The 27,952-nt window shown below is 39.4% G+C and overlaps 1 long non-coding RNA gene across 4 annotated transcripts in view; it reads left to right on the top strand.

Annotated features, from left to right (window-relative positions):
* Positions 1-9,406: 9,406 nt before the first annotated feature.
* LOC144376181 (uncharacterized) overlaps positions 9,407-27,952 on the top strand; it is a 50,111-nt gene continuing 31,565 nt past the window's right edge. For 2 of the 4 annotated variants that reach the window (XR_013436366.1, XR_013436367.1), the window contains exons 1-2: positions 9,407-9,528; positions 22,499-22,648. This is a non-coding gene — a long non-coding RNA (uncharacterized LOC144376181). The remainder of the gene's footprint in view (positions 9,529-22,498; positions 22,649-27,952) is intronic. The other 2 variants (XR_013436368.1, XR_013436369.1) reach the window with 1 other exon arrangement.

A 27,952-nucleotide genomic window follows, 5' to 3' on the forward strand; every position in this document is an offset into this window, starting at 1 on the left:
CAGGGGCTGGGTGTGTAGCTCAGTGACACACTTTCCTAGCAGTCATTAGGCCCTGGGTCCAGTCCCCAGCACCAGATTGGGAGTGGACATGCCAATTTATAGGCACAAGCCATGACTTAGTGTCATGGTGCTGTGAGTTGACTGAACTCAGCTGGGTGGCTCTCCTGCGGGGCCTCCAGTGCAATTGCCATCAGATGCTGGCTGTGGCTACCTGACTTGGCTTACCTTGGACTCCTGGCCTGGGATGGCTGAAACTACTGGAGATGGTCAAGTCTAGATCTATGCCATGCAGCCTTTCCAGGTGACCAGCTTGGGCTTCCTTAGGGTGGCCTGACACCTGACATTGGTAGTTATCTTTTTTCAGAATGAGCTTTGTAAAAGATAGTGAAAACTTCAAGGTGTTTAATGCTGATCCCAGAAATGGGCACATTATCACTTCCTTGGTTTTGTAAAGGGCCCACCAAGATTTAAGGAAAGAGCATAACTACTAGATGGGAGAAATTTCAAAAAAATTGAGGGCCATATTTAATCTTCAAAACAGATTCTAGTAGATTTCTCTCAGGAAAGGCTCACAGGGACACCACTGCATTCTTGAGCTTTACCTACTTGGGTCCTTGCCATCTGGTTTCCTTGTAGATCTAGTGTGTGGGAGACGGTATGCTACCCTCATGCATTTTCTGGGATGGATGGATGAATGGATGGGTAGATGGGTTTTTTGTTTGTTTGTTTAGGGAGTCTCATTATGTTAACCAGGCTGGTCTCAAACTGCTGGGCTCAAGCAATGCTCCCACCTCAACCTCTTGAGTAGCTGGGACTAAGATACACACCACCTTGCCTGGCTCTCTCCATGTTTTTGTGATAGAATCCAGGGATATTCAAGTGCAACCACTGCCACCATCATCCAGGACTCCTTGCTTCTGGGGTTTAATTTGGATCTATAGTTTTTTGCTTTTTGTTTTAATTCCTGAAGTAATGCAAGTAATCACAGTTTGTAAGCCTCTGGACTCATAGAAACTGAAGGAGTGATCTGCCACTTAGCCTTTTGGCCCTGTGATTTCAAGAGCTCTGAACTTTCTGATGTTCTTCATCTGCAAATCAAAATACTCACTTTGAAGAGATGCACTAAGGGATAGCAGACAGAGACCTATGGCACATACTAGATGAGTAGGCATGAAAAAAAATTAAAATAAACCAGTTGCTGGAAGACAGAAAAGAAAACCAATGTTAGAGTAATAGATGGGATGGTTAGTCAGGTCATTTCTTCTAGAGCAATTGATATTATTTAACAAAAGTTGTATCACTGTTCCTTTTCTTTGTCCTAGAATTTCCCCATCTGAGAATAAATTCCAAGAAAATTATTTCCAAGGGGAAAAGTTGCAATTTTTCTGCAGCTGTTTTGGATAGTGCTATTCATGAGGGAGGTGACTGGAAGTAAAACAACAAGCCCAACAAAAAGCAGAGGAAGAGATGGAGACAGTGGCAAAAATGGAGGTGTAGAAGATTCAGAGTCAGTTTCTTCACTGAAGCAGCCACTAAGCTGGCAAAAACAGACAGAATCAACTCTTTTCTCCTTTTCAAGGCTAGGGATTGAACCCAGGGCGTCAGTGCATGCTAGGCAAGTGCTCTACCCCTGAGCCACATCCCCAGCCTCAGAGTCAACTATCTTTGGAACTCTGGAATCTAATCAAGAGTTTCCAGCAACCAGGGAAGAGGATAATGATGCACAAATCTCAGTTAATAAGGCCTTTTGGTGGTTTTCCTCCCCACTTGCCACCCCTCCATTCCCCAGTATGATGGTGACTGCAGGGATGACAGCCCAGTGTTCCTGGTGGGACTTGCCAGTGTCAAGGGTCAGTATAAACTTTGTTCTTAAAAACTACTTGCACAAGCTGGGGATGTGGCTTAGTAGTAAAGCATTTGCCTAGTATGTTTGAAGCCCTGAGTTCTATCTCCAGCAATGCAAAAGAAAAAAAATATATATATATATATATATGTGCTTGTGTGTTTTGTGCTACTGGGGTTGAACCCAAAGACACACTCTACCCCTGAGTCACATCCACTGTTCATGCATTTTGAATAATCCGGCAGCCCCCTGAGGTCCCTGTGCAGGGCTTGTCCTTGGATTCCTTTAGCTTACTAGTCAGCATCTGTAGAAAGCATCTAAGACAGCACTTGTGCAGCATCTGAGGCAAGAACAGCAGCCAGGAAAAGCAACAGACAGACAGAGAAGCAGCAGACAGACTGAAGAGCCTGGGAAGGAAGAGACAGACAAGACAAATATTGGGGGCAATTTCTCCACTACACACACACCAGGGGATATAGAGTAAAACCAGCTTGCCCAGGGCCAGATGAACACTCCAAAAGGAACTGGGAGAATCTTAGGCTTGCAACTCCAACCCATCCTCTTGGCTCCACACAAGCAGGAGGTGAAGGCTAACCCAGAAGTTTAGGCAAATAACTAAATCAGAAATGAATATAATGACCGTTGAACACCGATCCATAAATAAATAGGAGAATATTATGCACAGCTGCATGCCAACAAAACAGAAAAACTAGATCAAATGGGAAAATCCTTGAAACACACACAAAACTAACAAAACTGACTCAAAAAGAAGAAGAAAATCTGAACACACCTATAAAATTAAAAGAGATGAAGTCCACAATCAAAACCCTCCCAACAAAGAAAAGTCTAGAACCAGAGGGCTTCACAGGAGAATTATACCCAATATTTGAGCTTTTCAAACTCTTCCACAAAAAAAAAAAAGGATAGCAGAGGAGAATATATTTCCTAACTAATTTTATAAAATCAATGTCTATGTGACACCAAAGCCAATCAGAGACATAAAAAGGAAAGAAAACTACAAGTCAACAGTCCTTTGAATATATATGTAAAAGTCCTGGGGAAATTCCTAGCAAATTAAACCCTACATCACATTAAAGGATTATACACCAGGACAAGAGGAATTTACCCCAGGAATTCAAGGGTGATCCAGCATAAGGAGATCAATGTAATACGTGGCATTAGTAGAACACAGTGGGGAAAACGTCTCAATTAGCAAAGAGACAGCTTTTGACAAAATTAGGATTAAAAAAAACAGGATTAATATATATATATATATATAAAATATTACTAGGAATGGAAGGGAATTTCTTCAATATGATAAAGATTATTTAAGAAAAATCCACAGCTACTCAAATGTTAAAGACCAAAAGTTTCCCCCTTAAGATCAGGAAAGAGCCAAACATCCACTTTCATCACTGTTATTCAATATCATACTAGGGAGAGCATTTAAATAACTAAAATAAATAAGAAGCACAACATTGGAAAAGAAGTAAATCTATCTCTGTTTGCAGATGGTATATCACATATAGAAAATCTCAAAGAGCCCACCAATAATTACTGCAGCTAATAAACAAAATCATGAAAGTTGCCGGGCACAAAACCAACTCACAAAAATCAATTGTAATTGTATTATAGAAAATAATTCCATTTACAACGGTATCCAGAAGAATAATATTCCTTCTCCTAAAATTCCTAGGAGAATAATATAAGAAGTCAGCATTCTTTAGATGTCCCATCAGGGGTGTGTGAAGGTCACAGGTGGAAAGGGAAAATCTTTAATACTTTCCTAAGCCCTTGAACCCCAGGCTGGTACAACCAAGAACACAGGACTGACTCTCTTTCCCCCCACCTCCCAGTCAGAGGGCTGTCTTCTCAGGAAAGCAGAAATTCTGAATTTCTCATCTTGTCTTCAACTACCAGTTTCTGAGGCTAAGTTGTGGCTGAGTGCAGAAGGTAGGGCCTCCTTTCCTCCACCCCGTCCCCACTGGTGAGAGCAAGGCTCTACCTTAGGCACAGCACCACTGAGAGTACTGGGCCTGACTGACCTTGCCTTAGCTCCTGGAACTGTGCTTCCATGCTGGCCGAGGTGAGGAGACCCAGGGCTGTGTTCCCTTCCACCTGTAATGCCAGATTCGTGGGACCCCACTAGACCTCCAGGAGCCGAATCCAATGCAATCACACAAGAGACTTTATGGCAAGCTCGAGCCTGAACTCAAAACCATTCCCAATGCAGCGGTCGCAGGGAGTAAGTGCTGACCCTTAGTTCAGTGAGGATTTATAGGATTTGGGGGGCTAATCTATGCATCACAACATCACACAGCAAATCATTTCATACCGCAGGAAAATCAAACAACAGCTCTTAACATTAGCACATTTACTGGCAGGAATAAGTTGGGTAAGGGTGATTGGTTAGTTCAAGAGGTGGATACATTTGAACTGATTGGTTTAAGCTGTGAGGGGGGTGTAAGCACTAAACTACAGGGTTTCCTAAAATATTATCAATGCTGGAAACTACTGGGAGGGTCACCTGGCATTTCAGGTATTTTCCCTGTCTCACACTGACTGGTGGTTGCTAGGGGGTTGCAATGGGTCCTCACCTAGCCTAACTGAGTCAGGGACACCTGGTGCCACAGATCTCTCCTGTTATTTACAGACAAGCAACACAGCAGGGTGAGTATGTGCCTAGGAGAGCTCTGTGGGTTTTTCCAAGGACAAGGGTCACGCCCGCTCCCTCTGGACAGGCCTTGAGGTAGAAGCTGGTTTCTCAAAAATGGAGTCACATCAGTTTCTCATTCCCCTTTTTGTCTGAAAACTTGGAGACTAATCATGGTTCCCTCAGTTGGGGGGTCTATTTGGACAGGCCCTATATCTTAGTAGGATTCTACTTCTGGGTCTAGGGTTTGATAGTGGGTATGCGGAACCATCATCTGAACTGTGTTTACTCTGTCCTTGATGAAAGCTGCTAGTGGTCCTAGTAAGGTTGACATTAGGGTAATTTTAGAGTAAAGAGTAACCCTCAGGGGACAGTCTTCAACTTCCCAGACTCACTCAAAATTGGCCTCCTAGATACAACCTGACTCGATTTACCTATCTACACTGACTGCCTGTCTAATTCTAGCTTCAATAATATTTTAGGAAACAATGTAGTTTAGCATGTACACCCCTCACAGCTTAAACCAATCAGTTCAAATGTATCTCCCTCTTGTACTAACCAATCACCCTTACCCAACTTGTTCCCATCAGTGAATGTGCTAATCAATGTTAGGAGTTGTTTGATTTTCCCACGGTGTGAAATGATTTGCTGTGTGATGTTGTGATGCATAGAGTATCCCCCCCAAAATTATAAATCCTCACTGAACTAAGGGTTGGGACTCACTCCCTGGGACCACTGCATCTGAAACAGTTGTGAGTCCAGGCTTGAGTTTGCAATAAAGACTCTCATGTGATTGCATTGGATTTGGCTCCTGCAGGTCTACTGGGGTCCCATGAATCTGGCACTACATCACTCAGTCAGAAACACCCATTGTCTCTGCCCCCAGGACAGCTGGGAGTCAGAGATTTTGCCCATGGAAAGAGGCAAGCTATAGAAGACAGAGGTCCAAATCTTTCTCCAAAGGATCTACCTTCATTTGCAATGGAGAGAGATTCAAATATAAATAATGTCGAAAACAGCGAAGGTTATGGTAAATCAGTTGGGAAGAGATTGACAGATTTGTTGGAGATATCGATACATTGTAGGACTGCTACATAGCTGGAAGAGACATCTAAGATCCTGGGCAGAACAAACCTCAAGAGCTTATCATAAGAGTTAGCCCTTTAAATTTGATTGGACCAGTTTGTGGAACCATTTATGCCACAGTCCATTGTTGAAAAGAACAGAGCAATCAGCCAGCAATTGGTTGAGCTCCATTTCTATAAGTGCTCAGGCAAAGAGAGCCAGAGAGCAGTCTTCCAAAACCACTCCCAAGGCAACTATAAGGAAGTCTCCCACCCCCATCCCAAGAATCAGCATCAGTGGCTTCATACTGCAAGGGGGTGATGGGGAATAGACTTCTAAAATAATCCATCCATTCACTAAATAAGTTTAAAATAAAGGCCAACAATAGTAAGCCCTGCAATGTCCACTTTCAAAAAAAAAAAAAAACACCCAAATTCCAAGACATGCAAAGAAACAGGAAAGAATAATCCAAACACTGAAGACAACTGGGCAACAGAAATTGTCTCAGAGGACCAGATGTCAAATTTCATAGGTCAGAATTTCAAAGGTTTTATAAATGTTTAAGGCTAGGGTTGTGGCTCAGTGGTAGAGCACTCACCTAGCATGTGCAAGGCCCTGGGTTCGATTCTCAGCACTGCATATATAAATAATTTTTTTTAAAAAAAGTCCATCAACAACTAAGAAATAAAAATAAATAAATAAATGTTTCAAGAACTAAACAAAATCATGATTAAAGGTGTAAAGGAAAGCGTAGAATCAATGGTTCATCACATAAAGACAATTAATAAAGAGTGAAGTTGAAGTTCTATCAAGAAGGCATACTTATATTAAAGACCCCACTGCCTGATCTCAGTTGGGTAGAACATCCTGATGATAAAAACATGGAAGCTGCAGGTCTAGAGTCAAAGTATCTTAGGCTCTTTAGAAAAAAGTCTACTTACTTTTGTAAACAACTCATAATGTATTGTTAAGCTGAACAGATCTCTACCTTCCACCAACCCTAAAGCTAAGGATGCTATAGCATCTGAAACCTATATATTTTCCCACTTGGCTGTAGCCCACCTATGTAATACTCACACTAATATATTTGTTGGGTGCATTGATTTCTTTCTTTGTTCAGTGCTTTGGAAGTTCATGTGAGGTCTAGGGGTGTAGCTCTGTGGTAGAGTACTTGCCTGGCATGTGCAAAGTCCTGGGTCTGATCCCCAGCACTGTAAAAATAGTTCATGTAACTTCTTCCACTTTAGAGTACCTTATTCAAAGTAACTTAAATCTGTGTTCCCAGACCTCAGCCACTCACATTTGACTCAGAGTAAAGTATTTCTTATTTTCTTTAAATCATAGTTGTTGTTTTACATCAAATAAGATAATTTATCAAAGAGAGATAAATCATTAGAAAGAACCAAGTGGAAATTCTGGACTTAAAAAGTGTAATAGCTGAGATAAAAAAACTCACTAATGAGGTTCAATAGTACAATTGAGCTGGGTGCAGTGGCACACACTTGTATTCCCAGATGCTTGGGAATCTGAGGCAGGAGGATCATGATTTCAAAGCCAGCAAATATTCCGAAATCAAGAAAAAAATCAGAAACCCAAAACACTTCTGGTCCCAATCATTTCTGATAAGGGATTCTCAAAGTGTAAATGCTTAATTAGTAACTGTGATAAGTTCAAGGAAGAAATAGTTTTATTTGGTAAGGGGTGGGTTTAAAGAAAGCTTGGCAGAGATAGTTGGCAGAGATATAAAGTTGAAGTCAGAGTTAATGGAAGATGCAGGACAAGCATTGGAGTCAGCAAAGAAAAAACTTCAAAAAGACTCTGTAAATGGCAGAAACCCAATCTACATTGCTTTCAGAGGAGGTAAGGGAGGGATTTGGTGGATTCCATCACTAAATATTCCCGGGACTGACTGACTTCAGGATTCAGCTAAAACTCAATTGGTCCTGGTCTATATCACCTGCTTTCCTTTAGTATTCTTTGGGTAGTTTTCCTCCTGACAGAATAGCAACAATGGTGGCAACAGCAGCAGAACCAATAGGGGAGAGAGAGAGAGAGAGAGAGAGAGAGAGAGAGAGAGAGAGAGAGAGAGAGAGAGAGAGAGAGAGAGAGAGAGAGAAACACATAGTGAGTGTAGAAGGAAGACCTTCTCTGATTGGCCAGTTCTGACTACATGTCAACATGTGAAGGGTGGAGTCAACACCACCTGTTGCAGATGGTAGGACTGTGTAGAGAATTCTGCCAGAGCACAGAAAAGAAGAAAGCCCTACAAAGGTTCTCTGAAAGAGAATCAGTTTTGCCATGAAGATATATCAGTGGGCTCAGAGACCTTGCAAAGAGGCATGTCTCAGTAAAGACAGACAAAAGAAACATCTCAAACAATTACATTCCATGAATTGTCACAGAATTTATAATCCATAATTTGAGATGCTTGTATCCCTTGTCTGTAAAATAAGATGTTGGATTATAAAGACCAGCTACCTCCAGTTCCCCGTGCTACCTACAATGAATGATTTCATTCTGCACTGTTGTGGAAAATTCAAAGCAGAATTGGAGAGGTAGTGTGGTGTGGGGATTAGATACATGCAGAATTTCCACAGGGCCTCCCTAGTTAAAATTCCTCCATTACTTTGTTATTGGAAAAGTAAATAATGTCAGTGTCTCAGTTACCAGAACTATTAAAATCACAAAATAATAATACCAACTTCATAATCCTGTAAGGATTGAATAAATTCCTGCCAATATATGCAAAATCTTTAAAGAGGACCTGGTCTGACACTTGGTAAGTGCTATGTATATATTTGTTATGATTCTTTTATATAAAAAATGATAAAGAATAAACATACTTAAGTTATAAAGAATTGAAGCAATGGATTCCCAATGGATTCTTTTTTTCCTTTAATTTTTATTGTTGGTTGTTCAAAACATTACATAGTTCTTGACATATCATATTTCACACTTTGATTCAAGTGGGTTATGTACTCCCATTTTTACCCCGTATACAGATTGCAGCATCACATCAGTTACACATCCACTGTTTTACATATTTCTATACTAGTGTCTGTTGTATTCTGCTGCCTTTCCTATCCTCTACTATGCCCCATCCCCTCCCCTCCCATCTTCTCTCTCTACCCCATCTACTGTAATTCATTTCTCCCCCTTGTTTTTTTCCCCCTTTCCCCTCACTTCCTCTTGTATGTAATTTTGTATAACCATGAGGGTCTCCTTCCAATGGATTCTTCATAATAAGAAAAGGGCAGCAAAGCAAATAATAATAATGATAATAACAGCATTGATGATATGCCAGGAACCTTGCTGAGAGCTCTGCAAGAATCTCATTCCTCTAAACAATCCCATGAAATGAGATCATAAGATCATCTGTTTTATCTTTTCTTTTTCTTTCTCTCTCTTTTTAATTTTTTTTTTTTTTGCAAGGCAAATACTCTACCAACTCAGTTATATCCCTAGCCCTGTGATCATCTGCTTTTTACAGAAGGAAACTGAGAGTCAGAAAGAGGAAGTGTCTTGATTGAGGTTGCAGGCCAGTAAAGACTTGAACTCAGACACCTATAACTCCAAGCCCCACTCTCACTTCTCACATAATCCTTGAGACCTGCACTCTCCCAGGGACAGACAGGCAAAACCCAGTCCTCTGCCGCGCCCCTCAAGTCAGCTGGACTACACTCTAGCCAAGTCCACTGTCTCCTTCTCCCTTGGGAGGGCTACGCCCAGAAAATCAATCCAGCCATCTCATTGGTCCCAGCTGCCAGTGGTTCCACCCCTATAAGGTGGACCCTAAGCTCGCTCCTCCCTCTGGGGCAGGCCACGCCAATAGCCCGAGCCGCGAGCTTCCTCTGGCTCCGCCCCGCTCCATCCTGGCCTCTCTGGCGCTGCGGTAGCGGTTTTTGAGCGCGCGTCCGGCGTTTTGCTATTAGAGACAGGCCTGAGAGACTTCTTTCCACAACGGAGGGTGAGTTGGGGTCGGGACTGGAGTCGGGGGCTGGTAGGCGGGCGGGAGCCAGCGTCGAGTGGCGGTGCGGGTTGGCGGGTTCTGGCGTTACCGGCAGGTGCACGGGGCGGGGAGCGCCGCGGCTTGAAGGGTCCGGGACCCGCGGGGGAGGCTGCAGGTACCGAGGGAGACTCCAACGTCGCGCCCCAACGGAGCCCCCGCTCTCTCCCTCCTTCCTTCTCGAGTGGGCTGGCGGGGACTGGGGACTGGGACCTACCGCTTGGCCCCGGGGTCCCCCGCCCCCTCTAGGCGCCTGGGGGGCGGGGCGGGAATTCCTGATTGTGGGACCTGCGGCAGAGCCCTTCAGAGAGCAGGTCCCCAGCCAGCAGGGGATCTCATCTCCCATCCCTAATGTACCCGCAGCCCTGAGTTTTAATTTGCTTGATCTTGCTAGTAGCGGACATTAACCTACAAAAGAGTGGTTTTATTCCACCCCATACTGAACCACGCAGAGGTTGAGGGAGTACCTAGATTTGCTTTCTAAGCTACTGTTCTACTTTAAAATGTTTTATCCCCGATATTGTATATTGATGATGAGGATTTAGTTTTCTTATTTTAATGTTGGCTCAATTTGGATAATTAGGTTGTGTAAGGCATATTGGAAATGTGGAGAGGGGCTTTGAGGCAATAGGAAGTATGATCTCTAATTATTTTTTTTAAGAATTTAAATACCCAGATACAATCAGAGAAATGAAGAGATGTGCAGCAATTGTGTACAATGAGTCAAAATGCATTCTGCTGTCATATATACCTAATTAAAACATTAATTGAATAATTTGCCCATATTATTGATTCCCCACCCCCAATACCATTCTTGTCCATATTCATTCTCTGCCCTGAAATGTACCTTTATTACCCAGTTGTGCCTCATTCCTAAGCAACTTTGCTTATATAGTATTGAACATTTATTTTATCGAAGTATAGTCTCAGTTGTACTTGATTACCCCAATGTGGAACCTTTGCATATGTCTGGAATTTCTGCTGTTTAAAAAAAAAATCTTATAGTTTCCATTATTAAGCATAATGTTTTGTCTTTCTTTCCTTGGGGTAAGTTTCAAGAGTTGAAATAAGGATTCTTTCTTTAGCACTCAATATGAATTGTTTTCTAAACAAGGCATGTTTGCGTTAGACATTTTTCCAAATCAGGATATTTGTCTAGTTCTGCTTACCATATATGGAATTCAGCAGGGTGGCAAGTCATTTTCTGTGTAAGTTGAGACAGTTTGTGCAGCTAGTGTTGTATACTACCTACTCCTAAAAATCGGGCCAAGACCAAGTTCTCTCTGCTTCTGAGAAGCCATGTAGCCTTGAGTAAGGTTTTTCATCTCTAAAGTTCCCCATTTCTAAAACTAAATTCTGATATTTATTTATTTGATGCAATGCTGGGGATGAACCCTAGGACCTCACATATGCCAGGCAAGTAGACTACCACTGAGTTACACCCCAACCCTTTTCAACATTTTTAATAAAAATTTCAAACACACATGAAAGTTAAAAAAAATGATACCCTAATCACCCACCCATATGTATATCTACAACATAGAGTCAACAGTTCACATTTTGTCATCTGAATATTTATATGGGAAATCATTTTAAGGTAAATTGTAGACATTGAGACACTTGGCGCTAGATATGTAACCACAAATCTTCTGAGAATAAATTCTTTCTTCTGAATAAATATAATACCATTGTCACATTTAAGAAATTAACGGTAATCCTTTAATCATATAATATATCATTCTATATTCAGATTTCCAGTTTTCCTAAAGAACCTGGTGCTAGGGATGGAGCTCAGGGTCTCATATCTGCCAGCATGTTCTGTACCACTGAGCTACACTACCATCCCAACAGCTGTCATACCCACCACACACCAGGACTCTTAGTTCAAGTGATGTGTTTATATATCTTTAGTCTCTTCTCATCTAAAATAGTCCCCTCACGTTTTCTTTATTTCTTCCTGTGACATTGTCTGATGAAGAAGTTGTCTTATAGAGATTTATCCAATTATTCCCTTGAAGCTGATCACAAATGTTGTGATATCAGATCTCATTTCTCTTTGCTGTGACAGTGTACAACATCTTGTTCCTGAGTTCTGAGTTGTTAGGGTCAAATGAATGAATGTGTCATTTTCTGTACAAAATATGCTCAGCCTAGCACAGCTCTTACTGTTCACGTGTAAAGGCTGAGAAGCCTAGATTTACTTGTTTCAAGTCAGAAAGGTAATTCCCATTTAAGGCTTTCATGTAGCTGAGCCTATATAAAAAGTACAATTAATAGCATTCTGTTTTTTATCTGGTGTAGCTTCTAAAGCCTAGTGAGTTTTATAAAAGCTCCAATTTCCATAGATTATAACATAACATTATAACATTTAAAAAATTTAATCTTTTATATATGACAGTGGAATACATTACAATTCATATTATAAATATAGAGCACAGGATTTCATATCTCTGGTTGTATACAAAGTATATTCATACTATTCATATATGTAGTTTGGATAATGATGTCCATCTCATTTCCAACCCCATACCCCCTCCTTTCCTTCCCACTCCTCTTCCTTATCTATAGTTCATCTATTCTTCCCATGCTCCCCCTCCCTACCCAACTATGAATCAGCCTCCTTATATTGGAGAAAACATTCAGCATTTGGTTTTTTGGGATTGGCTAACTTCACTTAGCATTTATCTTCTCTGGCTCCATCCATTCACCTGCAAATATCATGACTCTATACTCTTTTATTGCTGAGTAGTGTTCCATTTTGTATATATACACATCATTTTTTTTAATCCATTCATCTACTGAAGGGCATCTAGGTTGACTCCACAATTTAGCTGTTGTGAATTGTGCTGGTATAAACATTGATATGGCTGTGTCCCTGTAGTATTTTTTAAGTCTTTTAGGTAAAGACCAAAGAGTGGGATAGCTGGGTCAAGAGGGGTTCCATTCCAAGTTTTCCAAGGAATCTCCATACTACTTTCCATGTTGGCTGCACCATTTTGCAGTCCCACCAGCAGTGTATGAGTGTGCCTTTTCCCCCATGTCCTTGCCAACACTTCTTGTTGCTTGTATTCTTGATAATTGCCATTCTGACTGGAGTGAGGTGAGATCTTCAGAGTATTTTTGATTTGCATTTCTCTAATTGCTATTGATGATGAACATCTTTACATATATTTGTTGATTGATTGTATATCCTCTTCTGAGAAGTGTCTGTTCATGTCCTTGGCCCATTTATTGATTAGGTTATTTGTGTTTTTGTGTTTAGCTTTCTGAGTTCTTTATATACCCTAGAGATTAGTGCTCTACCTGATGTGTGAAGGGTGTAATTTTTCTCCCATTCTGTAGGCTCTCTATTCACCTCACTGATTGTTTCTTTTGCCCAGAAGAAACTTTTTAGTTTGAATTCATCCCATTTATTGGTTCTTGATTTTAATTCTTACACTCTAAGAGTCTTATTTAGGAAGTTGGGGCCCAATTCGACATGATGGAGATTAGGTCCTATTGTTTCTTCTCTTAGATACAGGATCTCAGGTTTAATTCCTAGGTTCTTGATTCACTTTTGGTTGAGTTTTGTGTATGGTGAGAGATAGAGGCTTAATTTCATTTTGTTGCATATGGATTTCCAGTTTTCCCAGCACCATTTGTTGAAGAGGCTATCCTTTCCCCAAAATATGTTTTTGGCACCTTTGTCTAACATGAGATAACTGTATTTGTGTGGATTTGTCTCTGTGTCCTCTATTTTGTACCATTGTTCAACAAGTCTATTTTGGTGCCAATACCCTGCTGTTTTTTGTTACTGTTGCTCTGAGGTATAGTTTAAGGTCTGGTATAGTGATGCCACCTGCTTCACTCTTCTGCTAAAGATTGCTTGGGCTATTCTGGGTCTCTTATTTTTCCAGGTAAATTTCATGATTGCTTTTTTCTATTTCTATGAGGAATGTCATTGGGATTTTGATTGGAATTCCATTAAATCTGCATAGGGCTTTTGGTAGTATAGTCATTTGGACAATATTAATTCTGCCTATCCAAGAAGAAGGAAGATCTTTTCATCTTCTAAGGTCTTCTTTAATTTCTTTCTTTAGTGTCCTGTAATTTTCATTGTCTAGGTCTTCCGCCTGTTTTGTTAGGTTGATTCCCAAGTACTTTGAATTTTTTGAGGTATTGTAAATGGGCTAGTTTTTCTTGTTTCCCTTTCAGAGGATTTGTCAGTGATGTACAGAAATGTCTTTGATTTGTAGGTGTTGAGTTTATGTCCTGTTACTTTGCTGAATTCATTTATTAGTTCTAGAAGTTTTTTGGTGGAATTTTTTTGGATCTCCTAGGTGTAGAATCATATTTTCAGCAAATAATGATAACTCGAGTTCTTCTTTTTCTGTCTGTATCCCTTTAATTTCTTTTATTTGTCTATTTGCTCTGGTTATAGTTTCAGGAACTATGTTAAATAAAAGTGGTGAAAGAGGGCATCCCTGTCTTGTTCCATTTTTTAGAGGGAATGCCTCCAATTTTTCTCCATTTATCATGATGTTGACCTTAGGCCTAGCATAGATAGCCTTTATGATGCTGAGATATGTTCCTCTTATCCCTAGTTTTTCTAGTGTTTTGAACATAAAGTGGTTCTGCATTTTATCGAATGCTTTTTCTGCATCTGTTGAGATGATCATATGATTCTTATCTTTAAGTCTATTGATGTGATGCATTTATTGATTTCCATTTGTTGAAACAACCTTGCATCCCTGGGATAAATCCCAGTTGATCATGGTGCACTATCTTTCTGATATGTTTCTGTATTTGTTTTGCCAGAATTTTATTGAGAATTTTTGTGTCTGTGTTCATTAGAGATATTAGTCTGAAGTTTTCTTTTTTTGATGTGTCTTTGTCTTGTTTTTGTATCAGGATGATATTGGTCTCATAGAATCAGTTTGGAAGTATTCCCTCTTTTTCTATTTCATGAATTCTTTTGAGTAATGTTGGTATTACTACTTCTTTGAAGTCTTGTAGAACTCTGCTGTGTATCCATCTTGTCCTTGGTTTTTCTTAGTTGGTAGGTTTCTGATGGCATTTTTTTTTAAGCTTGAAACTGATCTGTTTAACTTGTGTAGATCATCCTGATTCAATATGGGCAAATATATGACTCAAGAAAATTGTTGATGCCTTCAGTATTTTCTATTTTATTGGAGTACAAATTTTCAAAATAATTTCTAATTATCTTCTGTATTTCTGTAGTGTCCAATGTGATATTTCATTTTTCATGTTAGTAATTTGAGTTTTTGATGTTAGTAATTTGAGTTTTCTCTCTCCTTTTCTTCATTAGCATGGCTAAGGGTTTACCAATTTTATTTATTTTTTCAAGGAACCAATTTTGTTTTGTTCATTTTTTTCAATTGTTTCTTTTATTTCAATTTCATTGATCTCAGCTCAGATTTTAATTATTTCCTGTTTTCTACTGCTTTTGGTGTGTTAATTTGTTCTTCTCTTTCTAGGACTTTGAGATGTACTGTTAGGTCATTTATTTGTTGACTTTTTCTTCTTTTAAGGAATGAACTCACTGCAATGAACTTTCCTCTTAATATTGCCTTTGTAGTGTTCCAGAGATTTTGATATGTTGTATCAGTGTTCTCATTTACCTCTAAGAATCTTTTAATCTCCTCTTTGATGTCTTTTACAACCCATTGTTAATTCAATAGTATATTATTTAGTCTCCATGTGTTGGAGTAGCTTCTATCCTTTATGATTGATTTTTAATTTCATTCCATTATGATCTGATAGAATGCAGGGAAGTATCTGTTTGTTTGTGTTAGTCAGATTTGCTTTGTGGCATAATATATGGTCTGTTTTAGAGAAGGATCCATGTTCTGCTGAGAATAAAGTATATTTGCTCATTGATGGATGAGATACTCTATATGTATCTGTTAAATCTAAGTTATTGATTGTATGATTGAGTTGTATAGTTTCTTTTTTAAAAAAAGCTTTGACACTTTTTTTTTAAGAGAGAGAGAGAGAGAAAATTTTTTAATGCTTATTTTTTAGTTTTCGGTGGACACAACATCTTTGTTTGTATGTGGTGCTGAGGATCGAACCCAGGTTGCACACATGCCAGGCGAGCACGCTACCGCTTGAACCACATCCCCAGCTCCGAGTTGTATAGTTTCTTTGTTTAGCATTTGTTTGGAAGATCTATCCAGTTGTGAAAGAGGTGTGTAAAAGCCACTCAGGATTATTGTGTTGTGTTCTTTTTGACTCTTGAATTTGAGAAGAGTTTGTTTGATGAACATAGATGCTCCATTGTTTGGGGCATATATATTTATAATTGTTATGGCTTGTTGATGGATGGTTCCTTAAGCAGTATGGAATGTCCTTTTTTTAAATCCCTTTTGATTAACTTTGGCTTAAAGCCTTCTTTATATGATATGAGGATGCTTGCTTCTGCAGTCCATGTGAGTGATATGATTTTCCCCAATATTTTACCTTCAGTCTATGGATGTCTTTTTCTATGAAATGAGTCTCTTGAAGGCAGCATGTTGTAGGTTTTTTTTTTTTAATATATCCTAGGCTTCCTTTGTTCTCTTGCCTTTCCCCCCTTATTTTTCTCCTTCCTGGTAAGTGACTAGGCCCAGGAATGTTCAGTGGGAGGGCCCAAAAGTGGGGAACAGGTGGGCTGAAAGGAGAAGGGCAGGATGCAGTAGCCAAGGAAACAGTAACAACCTTATAACTCCCTGTAGGGAGGGGAAATTTATGGGATGGGTTGTCTTGGCAACAGGTTAGAGCAGGGGCAGGTTCTTGATGAGGGTGTGGGAAGGCTCTGAAGGAATTAACATTTCAATCCCTCAGGGGACAGTCTCCAACTTTCCAGACTCACGCAAATTGGCCTCCTTGATCCGGGCCTGACTTGATTTACCTATCTACACTGATTGCTTGTCTAATTCTGGCCTCAGTAGACATTTTCATTATAGTGTGTGTTGGTGTGGATCTGTTGTGACTTTGTACATTGGGTGTTCTGTAAGTTTTTTGTATTTGATTTTCCAGTTAATTCTTTGTGTTTGGAAAATTTTTTATTTTCATTAAATAGGTTATTTTTTCCTTTGGTTTGGAACTCTGTGCCTTCCCCTACCCCAATAATTCTTAAACTTGGTCTTTTGATATTATCCCACAATTCTTGAATGTTCTGCTCATGGTTTCTTACCATCTTTACTGTGTTGTGAACATTCTTTTCAAGATTGCATATTTTGTCTTCATTGTCTGAGGTCCTATCTTCCAAGTGATCTAATCTGTTTTTGACACTTTCTATTGAGATTTTTTTAAGCATTTGTTTTTTAGTTATAGGTGGACAGAATAACTTTATTTTATATTTATGTGGTGCTGAGGATTGAACCCTGTACCTCACGCATGTTAGGCATGCACTCTACCTCTGAGCCACAACCCTAGCCCCTTCTGTTGAGCTTTAAACTTGGTTTATTGTTTCCCTAATTTCAAGAATTTCTGTATTTTTTTCAGTACCTCTATCTCCCTATTGAAGTAGTGTTTTGCTTCTTATATTTGCTTACGTAGCTTTTTATTGAAATGATCTTTTGCTGCCTATATTTGCTCTCTTATATCATCCTTTGATTCACAGAACATTTTAATTATGTACATCCTGAACTCCTTCTCTGTCCTTTCTTCTGTTGTGCTGGCCATGCATTCGAATAATGTAGTATCTTGGTTTGTTTGGGGCACTTTCTTCCCTTTTTTTTTTTTTTTCATGTTGTTTCTGTGTCTTCCCTTATACCTCTGTGGATCTGAGGTGTTACAGTTTTTATCCTATAAGTTTATCGTGTCCTTGCAGTTTTCCAATTCCTCTCTCCTTTAAGGGTGGGAACAATGTGAACAGATCCCAATACACACAATACACAACCTTAAACCAAATATCTGCTATGAAGACGTTTACAGTTTTGTTACAATATACAGAAATGGTAAGTTCAACTATCATCTACCATATAAACAGTTTTGCAAAAGGGTCTATAGTTTCTGATGGTGGACAAAGAACCTGGGGTGAGGTGTAGGATGAGATATTGAGGGGGTAGGAAGTGAGGAAATAGAGTTATTATATTTAAGAAAGCATGAAAGAGGAATCTAAAGAAGTTGGTTAGTAGCAGAAGAGAGAGAGAGTGATATTGAGGAGGCAAGAGGGAAGACAGTAGATACAGAAAACAAACATATTAAGTAAAAACATAAAAAATTGGAGATAAAAGAATATATAACACCACTGTAATATACTATTCAGATATCCCAATCCTCAAAAGCCTAATTCATGAAAAGTACTTGGTTTCACAAATGTTGGTGAGAAAAGAGAGAGAGGAGAAAAAAATCTTGAAGGAAGATGCATAAGTTCAGTATCTTTCCAGCTCCACTTCTCATTCAGTAGGTGGGTTGTCTATTGTTTTCTGTATCTCCACCCTCAGGATGGTGAAGGTTATAGGGTGGGAGGGTTGGTCCAAGGTTCTCCTTGGGGGCCTGCTCATGTGATGTGGGCACCTGGTCTTATCTCCTTGTATCGCCTTTAGACCTTGCAATTTCTGGTCTCTAATTTAGTCTCTAAACAGTGTCTCACTCACCCCCTCCATTTCTGCTTCCCAATCAGGAAGGTTTCACTCAGGTGGTCTTGTGGGCTGCACTCTGAGAGCTGTGCACCTGTCGTGGAGAGCTGTTTTATATTGGGCAGCTCAGGATGTGGCACTGTGCCAAGTTAGTGTCTGCTGTGGAGAGGAGGGAGCTGGGTATCCAGGAGTCCTGCACAGGTGTTTTGTTTGCAGAGCCAGTCTTGAAAGTGAAGGAGAAGCTAATCTGTGTGGTGCCAAACTCTCCTTTAGAGGCTGCCATTGTTTTTGGCTGAACTTTTTTCTCTTAAGAATTTCTTTTAAAACTGTTTTGAGTTTTTTTGGTAGGAAAGTGTTAGGTCAGTTTGAGGTGCTAAGAGAAGAAAGCACCAGGCAACCTGCACGCAGTAAAGAACAACTCATTAGGCACCAACAGACAAGCAGTGATGGTGCCTCCTAACCACCTGTCAATCAGTGGGATCTCCTAACCAATCCTGGAAAGACACTGGATCTCAGCAAGATTCCCCCGACCAAACCCATTAGGACAAGGGACTCTAAAACCCTTCCTTTCCCATCCCAAGGGCTCCATTCCTGCCCTAAGCCCAGTAAGATTCCAATCTGGCTGAGCCTGGGTGCAATTCTCCTGGACCTGCTGTGTTGGACTGGAGGGTATTGCCTGGGAGCAAATCTCAATAAAGCCTTGTTCATCTGCTTTTCATCTGCCTCCTTTTGATCAGCTGATGCTGAAAACCCACAGGGAGGGACTTAAACCCATCATAGACTGATTACTTGCCCAGGGACTCCTCATCCCTATTGACTCTCCCTGCAACATTTCCATATTGCTCGTCTGCTAACCCTCAGGAGCCTATATGTTAATCTAGGACCTCTGCTTAATTAATGAGGCAGTTATTCCCATCCACTGGATGGTTCCCAACCCTTACACTCTTCTTTCTCATATTCCCCATTCGACCACTCACTTTACTGTCTTGGATGTTAAAGCTGCCTTCTTTATAGTGTCTATCCATCCTGACCCTTATTACCTCTTTACCTTCATATGGGAAGACCTTATATCCTTTAGATCTCAACAGCTGACATGGACAGTCCTACCCCAAGGCTTCAGGGACAGTCCCTACCTCTTTGGGCAAGCCTCGGCACAGGCTCTAACTGCTCATGATTTGGGGGATTGCCTTTCTTGTAGTATGTGGATGACCTTCTCCTGTGAAGTTCATAGCTCAAGACTTCCCAAACTCAACGTGTTCAGCTCCTAAATTTCCTGGGGTTCTGGGGCTATCAGGTCTCTCCAGCCAAAGCCCAGCTTACTAGCCCTTCAGACACCAACCTCAAAAAGCCTGATGACAGAATTTAAGTTCTCCATGACCTACAGCCACCTGAAACAGTGTTCTACATCCTCTTCTTCCTGGGTCTGGCTGGGCTTTTTTAGGCATTGGGCCCCCAACTTTACATTCCTTTGCAAGCCCTTATACCAGGAAGCTAAGGAGACCCCTTATGGGCTCCTCACCTCCCCTAACCTAGTAGCCAACTCCTTTTACAAGTTCAGGGATGCTCTTACATTTGTGCAATGAATAGTCACAGGGTGTGACTGTATTGATAGTCATTTCCACATGGATGCCTCACCCCCACACTGTGCCATTTTGAAAATGGTTTGACATTAGGATTTTTTTTAAAGTACTGCCCCAACCCAGAGTGGTACATACTCTCTCTACTAGTTAGCAACTCTCCCAACCCTTACGTTAGAATTTGATTATAATCTAAAAGTTGGAAGACTGGAACTTAAGGGACCATAATTGAGATGATATAGGGCATTTGAGCCATTGAGCTGAGGAAAGGCTTCAGGAAATATCCCAAAGAAGGGAATACACAGGATCAAGGGAACTGTCTTGAGATAGGGTGGGGGCTGTCCTGTGAAAAAGGAATCTGATGTTTCCTATAAATTTTCAAAGGACAAGAAGCAATGGATAGAGGGTGCAGGGAAAGGAGTCTCAGAATGTTCTGAGGAAGAATATGAAATGATGAGCCCTTGATGTGGGCTTCAGACTGTTCAAGCACCTGGTATAGCAGTTCCTTGGCAAGAATCCTGCAGATAGGCAGGAGTAAGGAACGATGGGCTGAATGATTTCTATGGTATTTTCTGTTATACAAAATATTTTCATTCTATTTTAAGTACTCTTGAGAACTCTGTTGTACTATTAGGAGCTTATTTGAAGGTGAGAGGGTACAGAAAGATGGCTGCCCCATAACTATTATTGTATTTAATAGATATCCAAGGTGTTGGAAGTGGATTTGCATATGCATGTGTCCAATGTCCATGTGTTAAATGCTTGGCAGAAATTTTACAGTAACCCTGTGGGACCAGTTTTCCTATTTGCATGGATGAGGGAACTGAAGCTAAGATGTCTTAAGTAACTTAGCAAGGCCTTGCTGTCAATTAAGGGGAAGTAGAAGCGAAAATGCAAACATGAGTTTTGACTCAGAAGCCTAAATTTGTGACTTTTGAAGAAAGTTTTCTTTCTTTCTGAACCTCTATCCTTTTTGTAAACACATTGGTAGATGGTGTTATATCCCTTCCCACCCAGTGTTGGTGATGATGCAGTATTTCTTTCCTTTATATTAACGTGTCTGCCAGATTCTCCTTTTTTGCAGATGCTGTGTTCTCTTGTAAAGCAGGAGTCAGCCACCCTTTGATATAAAGGGCCAGGTAATATTTTTGGCTTTGTGGTTATGCCCAGTGTGCAGGTGCATCCAGGATCAATTTGTGAATGAAGGAGCATGGCTCAGATTTTGTAAAAAGTGGCTTTGGAGGGACCTGATTTGGCTCGTGGTTGTATTTGCTGATCCCTGCTTCAAAGCCATGATAGACAGTGTTCCTCCTTGGTCTCTTCAGGGCTTTGATCATCCCATATACATTTCTGTTTAGGTTCAAGGTTAATTGCATTGTAGTTCCACATGTTTTCTGGTTTACAATCCTGGTCTGTCCTAATTGGAAAGCCTCTTGAGGGCACTTGGCTGGAGGTGTACTTTCCTAGCCCTCTGGTGGGACTATCCACTGAGCTCCCTGAGACCAGATGGTTCCATAGCATGTGTGCACTTGGAGAACTCTTGCAGATGGTGACCTGTCTAAAAGTGGCATGTTCACAGAATGCAAGACTTGGCAGCAGCTGGGAAGAACTTAGTAACTTAGCAAGGCTGTGTTTTTTAACCCTGCTTGTCAAAATATATTGTTTGGTGAGAAAACAAAGTATGGATGTGTGCAATGATACCTTTTTGTACTGGAAACATTGAATGTATGTTTTGTGTATATATTTTGTAAAGGTCAGGACTGTGAGTGCATGGAAAGGCCTGAAGTATCCAGGAGCCCTCACTTCTGGGGGAAAAGCCCTGTGTTGGGGCTGGTTATTTTTGCCTAACTATGGTGTTGAAGATCTTGACAAGGAGGATGTGTTTGCATGTTACTTGCTTAATTAAAATTGAAGAATAACAAAAAGGATCAGCTGAGTTTCAGCCTGTTTATAATCACTAGGGGCCCCAAGCAAACATTGAATGGAAGAAGTGCAATAGGCTTTCTGGGAGGGGGTCCTCATGGCCTGCTGGATTGTTGATCCTTCATGCAACACAGCATCCTCATTACATAATAGGGACACGCAGCCCAGAGTAAATGGGATGAGAACCTCAGCTCTGATGATCTCTAGACTTTTGTCCTGCTGCCTGTCAATTGGGTGGTCACTTAACATTCCTTAAGGTTATTTTCTTGTCAGCCTCATGTTCCAGATGAGGAAAAGGAAGATGACAAGATCAGTTTTATGCTTGACTCAGGCATCTGTGAGGCAGCTGAAAGGTCACAGGGAGGTTTATGGGAAACAGTTTTCACAGGAAAAGCTGGGTGTAGATGCGTCATTTATTTTTTGTTTAAGGATGGATGAGTGCACATCCTTACTCATGGCTTGACTATTTTTCTGTGTGTTAATCCAAGATAAATTTGATGTTAGAGAATAAAAGGAAGTCTTTTCCACAATTTACTTTAAGCAGCAAACAGTAAAGCATTGAGCTCTTGAGCTCCACCTTTCTTGTAAGTTCATTATTTATTCCCAGTGGTTGTGACAATTAGTTTATCTCCTTTGACTTATTTTTATCAATTTGGAACCCTAAAACCCAACGAACTTTCAGTTTACCCACGTAAGTATGTATCTCCGTCCAACATAAAAGACACCATTATGGTGAAAACTGTTTTCCTTCAGCTGAAGTTATTTGCTATTTATAAAATATCATTTGGAAAAAAAAGCAAAAAAAAATCCTTTGAGGTATATTTTATATCATGGCAATTCTTTATGTATATTGTATCCTTCTAGGCTCTGAGAATTAGAAAACCAAAAGGCTTTGAAGTTTTGTGTGATGCCACCTGAATTGGAAACCAAGATGAACATAATGGAAGGAGGTCTGTTGCTATTTTCAGCAAATTCTAATTCATCATGTATGGAGCTTTCAAAGAAAATTGCCGAGTGAGTTGTAATTTCACCATTAAATTCAAATGGATTATGTGATATAAATTTGACAATCAGGTATGCAGTGATTGTCAAGCTTGAACACGGTTAAGTTGTAGTTCATCTGTGTATCATTCACATAAATTAAAGGCTAACCTTTAGATAAAATGTCTTACCTCCCTACATATTCATCCAGCACACATTCATAAGTGCCAGAGATTGTGTTAGGTGCTTTGTGTTCATAGAATTATTTTAGTATGATGAAAAACTAAAGCATATTAGTAAATAAGAAGAGTTCACAGCTTGCACTTCAGTATAATTTTAGATATCTGTTAAATGAATATTAAATCCCTGCTCTGTACAAGACCTTGATCTAGACATTGGGGGTTAGCAGGGAGCAGGCCAGTCAACTTTCTTCTTTCTTACAAACTTTACATTTACATTTCAGCTGCCTCTCAGATGCCTGAGTTATGCATAAAACATAAGTGCAGAGTTTTGAGAATGTACTTAATGCCTATAAATGTTTTACATCAATTATAAAATGTAATCAGGCTCAATGGTGCACACCTGTAGTCATGGTTACTCCAGAATCAAAGGCAGGAAGATCAGTTGAGCCCAGAAGTTCAAGGTCACTGTATTTAATATCTCTGAACTGCCCCCTTAGAAATGGTAATGATGGTTAAATTTTAAAATAAGAAAATTTTAGTAAGTAAATGTCTTGGAACATAGATAACAAAATTTCAATTTTGTTTATCTTTTTGAAGTAGCTTTATTTACACATATTATTATGCACTCAAAGAGACATGGGATCTTAAAAGTGCTAGGCTCTAATAAAATTCTTGGAAACCTGGCAGAATATAAATACATTAATTTGTCCCTTATGTCACCATAAAATATAGGAATAGTATATACTAGCAAAGAAATTCCAAATGTGAACCAAGCCCTCTGGAAATGTGTATAATAAAGTTATTATTTGATACGAGTTCCTTAATAATAACTCATTTTGGAGTGAACCCAGCTAATGGATGAAGTTCACCTAGGGATATAAGTAAATAAGAATTATTGAAGTTATTAGAGGAAATTTGTTTCACATATCGGAGAGTGAGAGGGTGGTGGTTTTTTTTTTGTAATGGAATAACATGTTATCTGGGTGAATAATAAAAAAGACTCAGATTACTAAAATCAGATATTAAAATATTAATTTTAATGTAATTATTAATGTAAAAGTGTTAGTTTTACATCAGTTATAAAATGTAATCAGGCTCAATGGTGCACACCTATAGTCATGCTTACTCCAGAATCAAAGGCAGGAAGATCAGTTGAGCCAGGAATTCAAGGTGAAATATACACTGAACTTGTTATTTAATATCACTGAACTGCACCCTTAGAAATGGTAATGATGGGTAAATTTTAAAATAAGAAAATTTTGGTAAGTAAAAGTCTTGGAACATAGACTTGATCCTGAAAGCTCTGCAGTTTTAGAGTTGACCCCAAGTGTTTGGTTTTAGCATAAGTCCATTCTCCATATTCTTAAAAACTTTGCACCTTGCAATAGTAGCCCCTTGTCATCATGTTCAAAGAGCCACACATCTTCTGAGCTCTGTATTTTGTGGTTGAATTGTGAGGTTTTAGAAACACAGGTGTCATCACTTTCCTCCTTTTGAGAGCCTGTTCCCTATATGTTCATGTGCAGTCAGCTTGATGGGAGCTTGGAGAAGCCAGGGGACATGGAAATGTTGTAATGAGAGAGGCTTATGTATATGAAATCATGTCATCTGCAGACACGGTTAAGTAGACCTAGTTCTAACTAGTTATACATGACAAGAGAATGCATTTTGATTCATTGTACACAAATGAAGCACAGCAGTGCATTCCTCTGGTTGTCCATGAAGTAGAATCACACCATTTGTGCAGTACACCATTCCTGAACTTGTACATGTACCTAGGATAGTGATATCCATCTCATTCCACTATTTTTCCTACCCCTTGTCCACTCCTGTCCCCTCACTGTCCTCTGCCCAATCCAAAGTTCCTCAGTTCTTCCCATACCCACCCCCCATCATTATGGATCAGCATCCACATATCAGAGAAAACATTTACCCTTTGGTTTTGGGGGGTTGGATTATTTTGCTTAACATGAAATTCTCCAGCTTCATCCATTAACTGTAGATGTATGGCCAGTACTTCTAATAGTATATTGAGCAAGAGGTTTTTTCTTGTTCCTGATCCTACAGAAAATGGTTTCACCTCTTCACCTTTCAGTGTGATGTTGTTTGGGGTTTGTAATCCTTTGCCTTTATTTGGTTGAGGCACATTTCTCTTGTTTCTAATTTTTGAGGGTTTTCATTATAAAGGGAAGTAGAATTTTACAGAATGGTTATTCTCTAATGATTTCAATGGAGTTGTGATTTTTAGTTTGGATTCCTTTACTGCAGCAAATCACCTATTTGTATTTACAGGGGTTGAAACATCGTTGCCTCCCTGGGATGAATCTCCTTTGATGGTGGTGAATGATCCTTTTGGTGTGCTATTGGATTAGGTTTGGGAGCATTCTGTTGAATATTTATGCAGCTGTGTTCATTAGGTATATTAGGTGAGTTGTAGTTTTTGGCTGTGGCATCAGAATAGTTCTGTGTTCAGAAGATGAATTTGGAAAGATTTCCTCTTCTTTAGTATTTTAGAAGAATTTGAAAAGGCTTTGTGCTCTTTGTTTCCTTTTTAGTTTTTTTCACACATAAGGATTAAACCTTGGCCTTAGCCATGCAAGGCCAGCACATTACCACTGAGCTACTGCCTCTGCCCTGAATACTTCTTTAAAGGGTTGTTAGAATTCAGCACAGAAACCACCAAGTCTTGACTTCCTCTTTACTAGGAGACTCTTCATTATTTATTCAGCATCTTTACTCACCACTGCATTAAGATTTTCCATTTCTTCATAATTTCCTCATGGTAGATTGGATATGTTGAGGTATGTATCCTGCTAGATTATCGAATTTACTGGCATATGTTCGTGGTCTCTTCATAGGAGTTTCTTATGATTCTATTTATTTTGTGTCAGTTGCAGTGTCTCCTATTTCACTTGAATCTTCTTTCTTTGTTTTCCCCCTTCATCTAGCTAAGTGTTTGCTGATTTTATTTCTAAACACCTGGTCTGAGTTTCATTGTTTTTTTTTATTGTTTCTGTAGTTTTAATTTTACTTATTTCTGCTCTGATATTTATTATTATTGTTTAAAATCAACTCTTGGTTTAGTTTGTTCTTCTTTCTTTAGTTCCTAGAGGTGTTGCTTTAGCTTGTTGTCATCTTTGATCTGTTCTGATGTGGGTGTTCACTGCTATAAACGTCTCTCATTGACCTTATTTTGCTGCACACTACAGGTTTTCATGCAGGGTGAGGGCACTAGGTAGGAGGCTAAGTGCTGGGCCTGCCCTTCCTTGGTGGATTCTCAATTGGTGGGGCTTTTGGGGGGACCAGCAGGTTGGGTGAGCCCAAGGCCACAGAAAGGAATTATGCTGAGCTTTCTGACAAAGTTTCTGTTTTCTGTCTGAGAAACAGCATTCTAAACCCACCTTAGCTGTGCTTTGAACAGCCCAGGCTTTAATATTTTGAATTAATTGAAGGTAGAATCTAGATGTTTTCTAACATATGCACCAGCAGAAACTCCAGAATGCCCTCCTCCATCACCAGAGCAGCTGGCCCCAGATGGTCTCAGGTGTTCATGTTTCCTCTTGGTCAATTCTAAGTATTAGAGGTATTAACATAAAGATCCTAACATGCATTTTAGGAGGTAGGACTTTAAAAATATTAGAATTTATGGAAGTAAAGTTTAATGACAAGAAATAATTTGCAAAACACTTACATTGTCAAGTACAATAACAAATGCCTTCCTGTCTCTCTCCTTTTCTGTGTTCTTTTTGAGACAAAGTATCAGTAAATTCCCCAGGTCTTGCTAAATTGTCCAGGTTGACTTTGAACTTGTGATCCTTATGTCTCAGCCTCCTGAGTCCTGGTCTTACAGGTGTGTACCAGCATACCTAAATACATAGCTATGTCTCAGTGGTACTATTTTCTTTTTTAATTTTAATTTTTTATTTGTTTTAATTAGTTACACATGACAGTACAATGATCTAGACATATCATACATTTGAATCAGGTGGGGTATAATTTCTCATTTTTCTGCATGTACAGGTTGCAGAATCACATTGGTCATGCAGTCATGTATATACATACAGCAATAATAATGAGTGGTACTATTTTCATTGAACAATTTGTTTTAAAGTAAAATATCCTGAAATAATTATATTTTTTTCAGAAAATTGAGCATGCCTGGTGAATGTTTTCCTTTTTCTGAGGTGTCATCAAAATCCTGATCTTGTATAAGAAGAGAAATAAGTTATATAGTTATATATTAAATAATAGAAATGAACATAGATTACCCGATCATTCTGAAAACTGTGATTATCTCATTTTGCTATACTGAAACAAGAAGGTAAATCTATTTGTCTTTATAATTTCTTTTACTTTGGAAAAGATGGTATATGTTTAAAATGTACAACTGAATGTTCTGTTATCCATGTACATTGTGAAAAGATTACACCATCAATCTATTTTACATACATATCACCTCCATTACCAAACACTTTTTGTGTTATAAAAATTACAAATGGACACTTTAACAATGTTAGCTGCACCATACATTATTCTTTTATTTATTTGTATATAACAGCAGACTGCATTACAATTCTTATTATATATATGGAACACAACTTTTCATATCTCTGGTTGTATACATAGTATATTTACACCAATTTGTGTCTTCATACATGTACTTTGGATAATAATGATCATCACATTCCACCATCATTAATTACCCCATGCCCCCTTTCTTCCCCTCCCACCCTTCTTACTCTATCTAGAGTTCGTCTATTCCTCCCATGCTCCCTCTCCCTATCCCACTATGAATCAGCCTCCTTATATCAGAGAAAACATTTGGCATTTGGTTTTTTGGGATTGGATAACTTCACTTAGCATTATCTTCTCTAACTCCGACCATTTACCTGAAAATGCCATGATATTATTCTCAATTGTTGCTGAGTAATATTCCATTGTGTATATATGCTACATATTTTTCATCCATTCATCTACTGAAGGGCGTCTAGGTTGGTTTCACAGTGTAGTTATTGTGAATTGTGCTGCTAAAAACATTGATGTGGCTGTGTCCCTGTAGTATGCTGTTTTTAAGTCCTTTGGGTATAGTCTGAGGAGAGGAATAGCTGGGTCAAATGGAGGTTCCATTTCCAGATTTCCACGGAATCTCCATGCT

Source organism: Ictidomys tridecemlineatus, chromosome 3 (assembly GCF_052094955.1).
Source record: "Ictidomys tridecemlineatus isolate mIctTri1 chromosome 3, mIctTri1.hap1, whole genome shotgun sequence".
Classification (NCBI taxonomy): Eukaryota; Metazoa; Chordata; class Mammalia; order Rodentia; family Sciuridae; genus Ictidomys; species Ictidomys tridecemlineatus.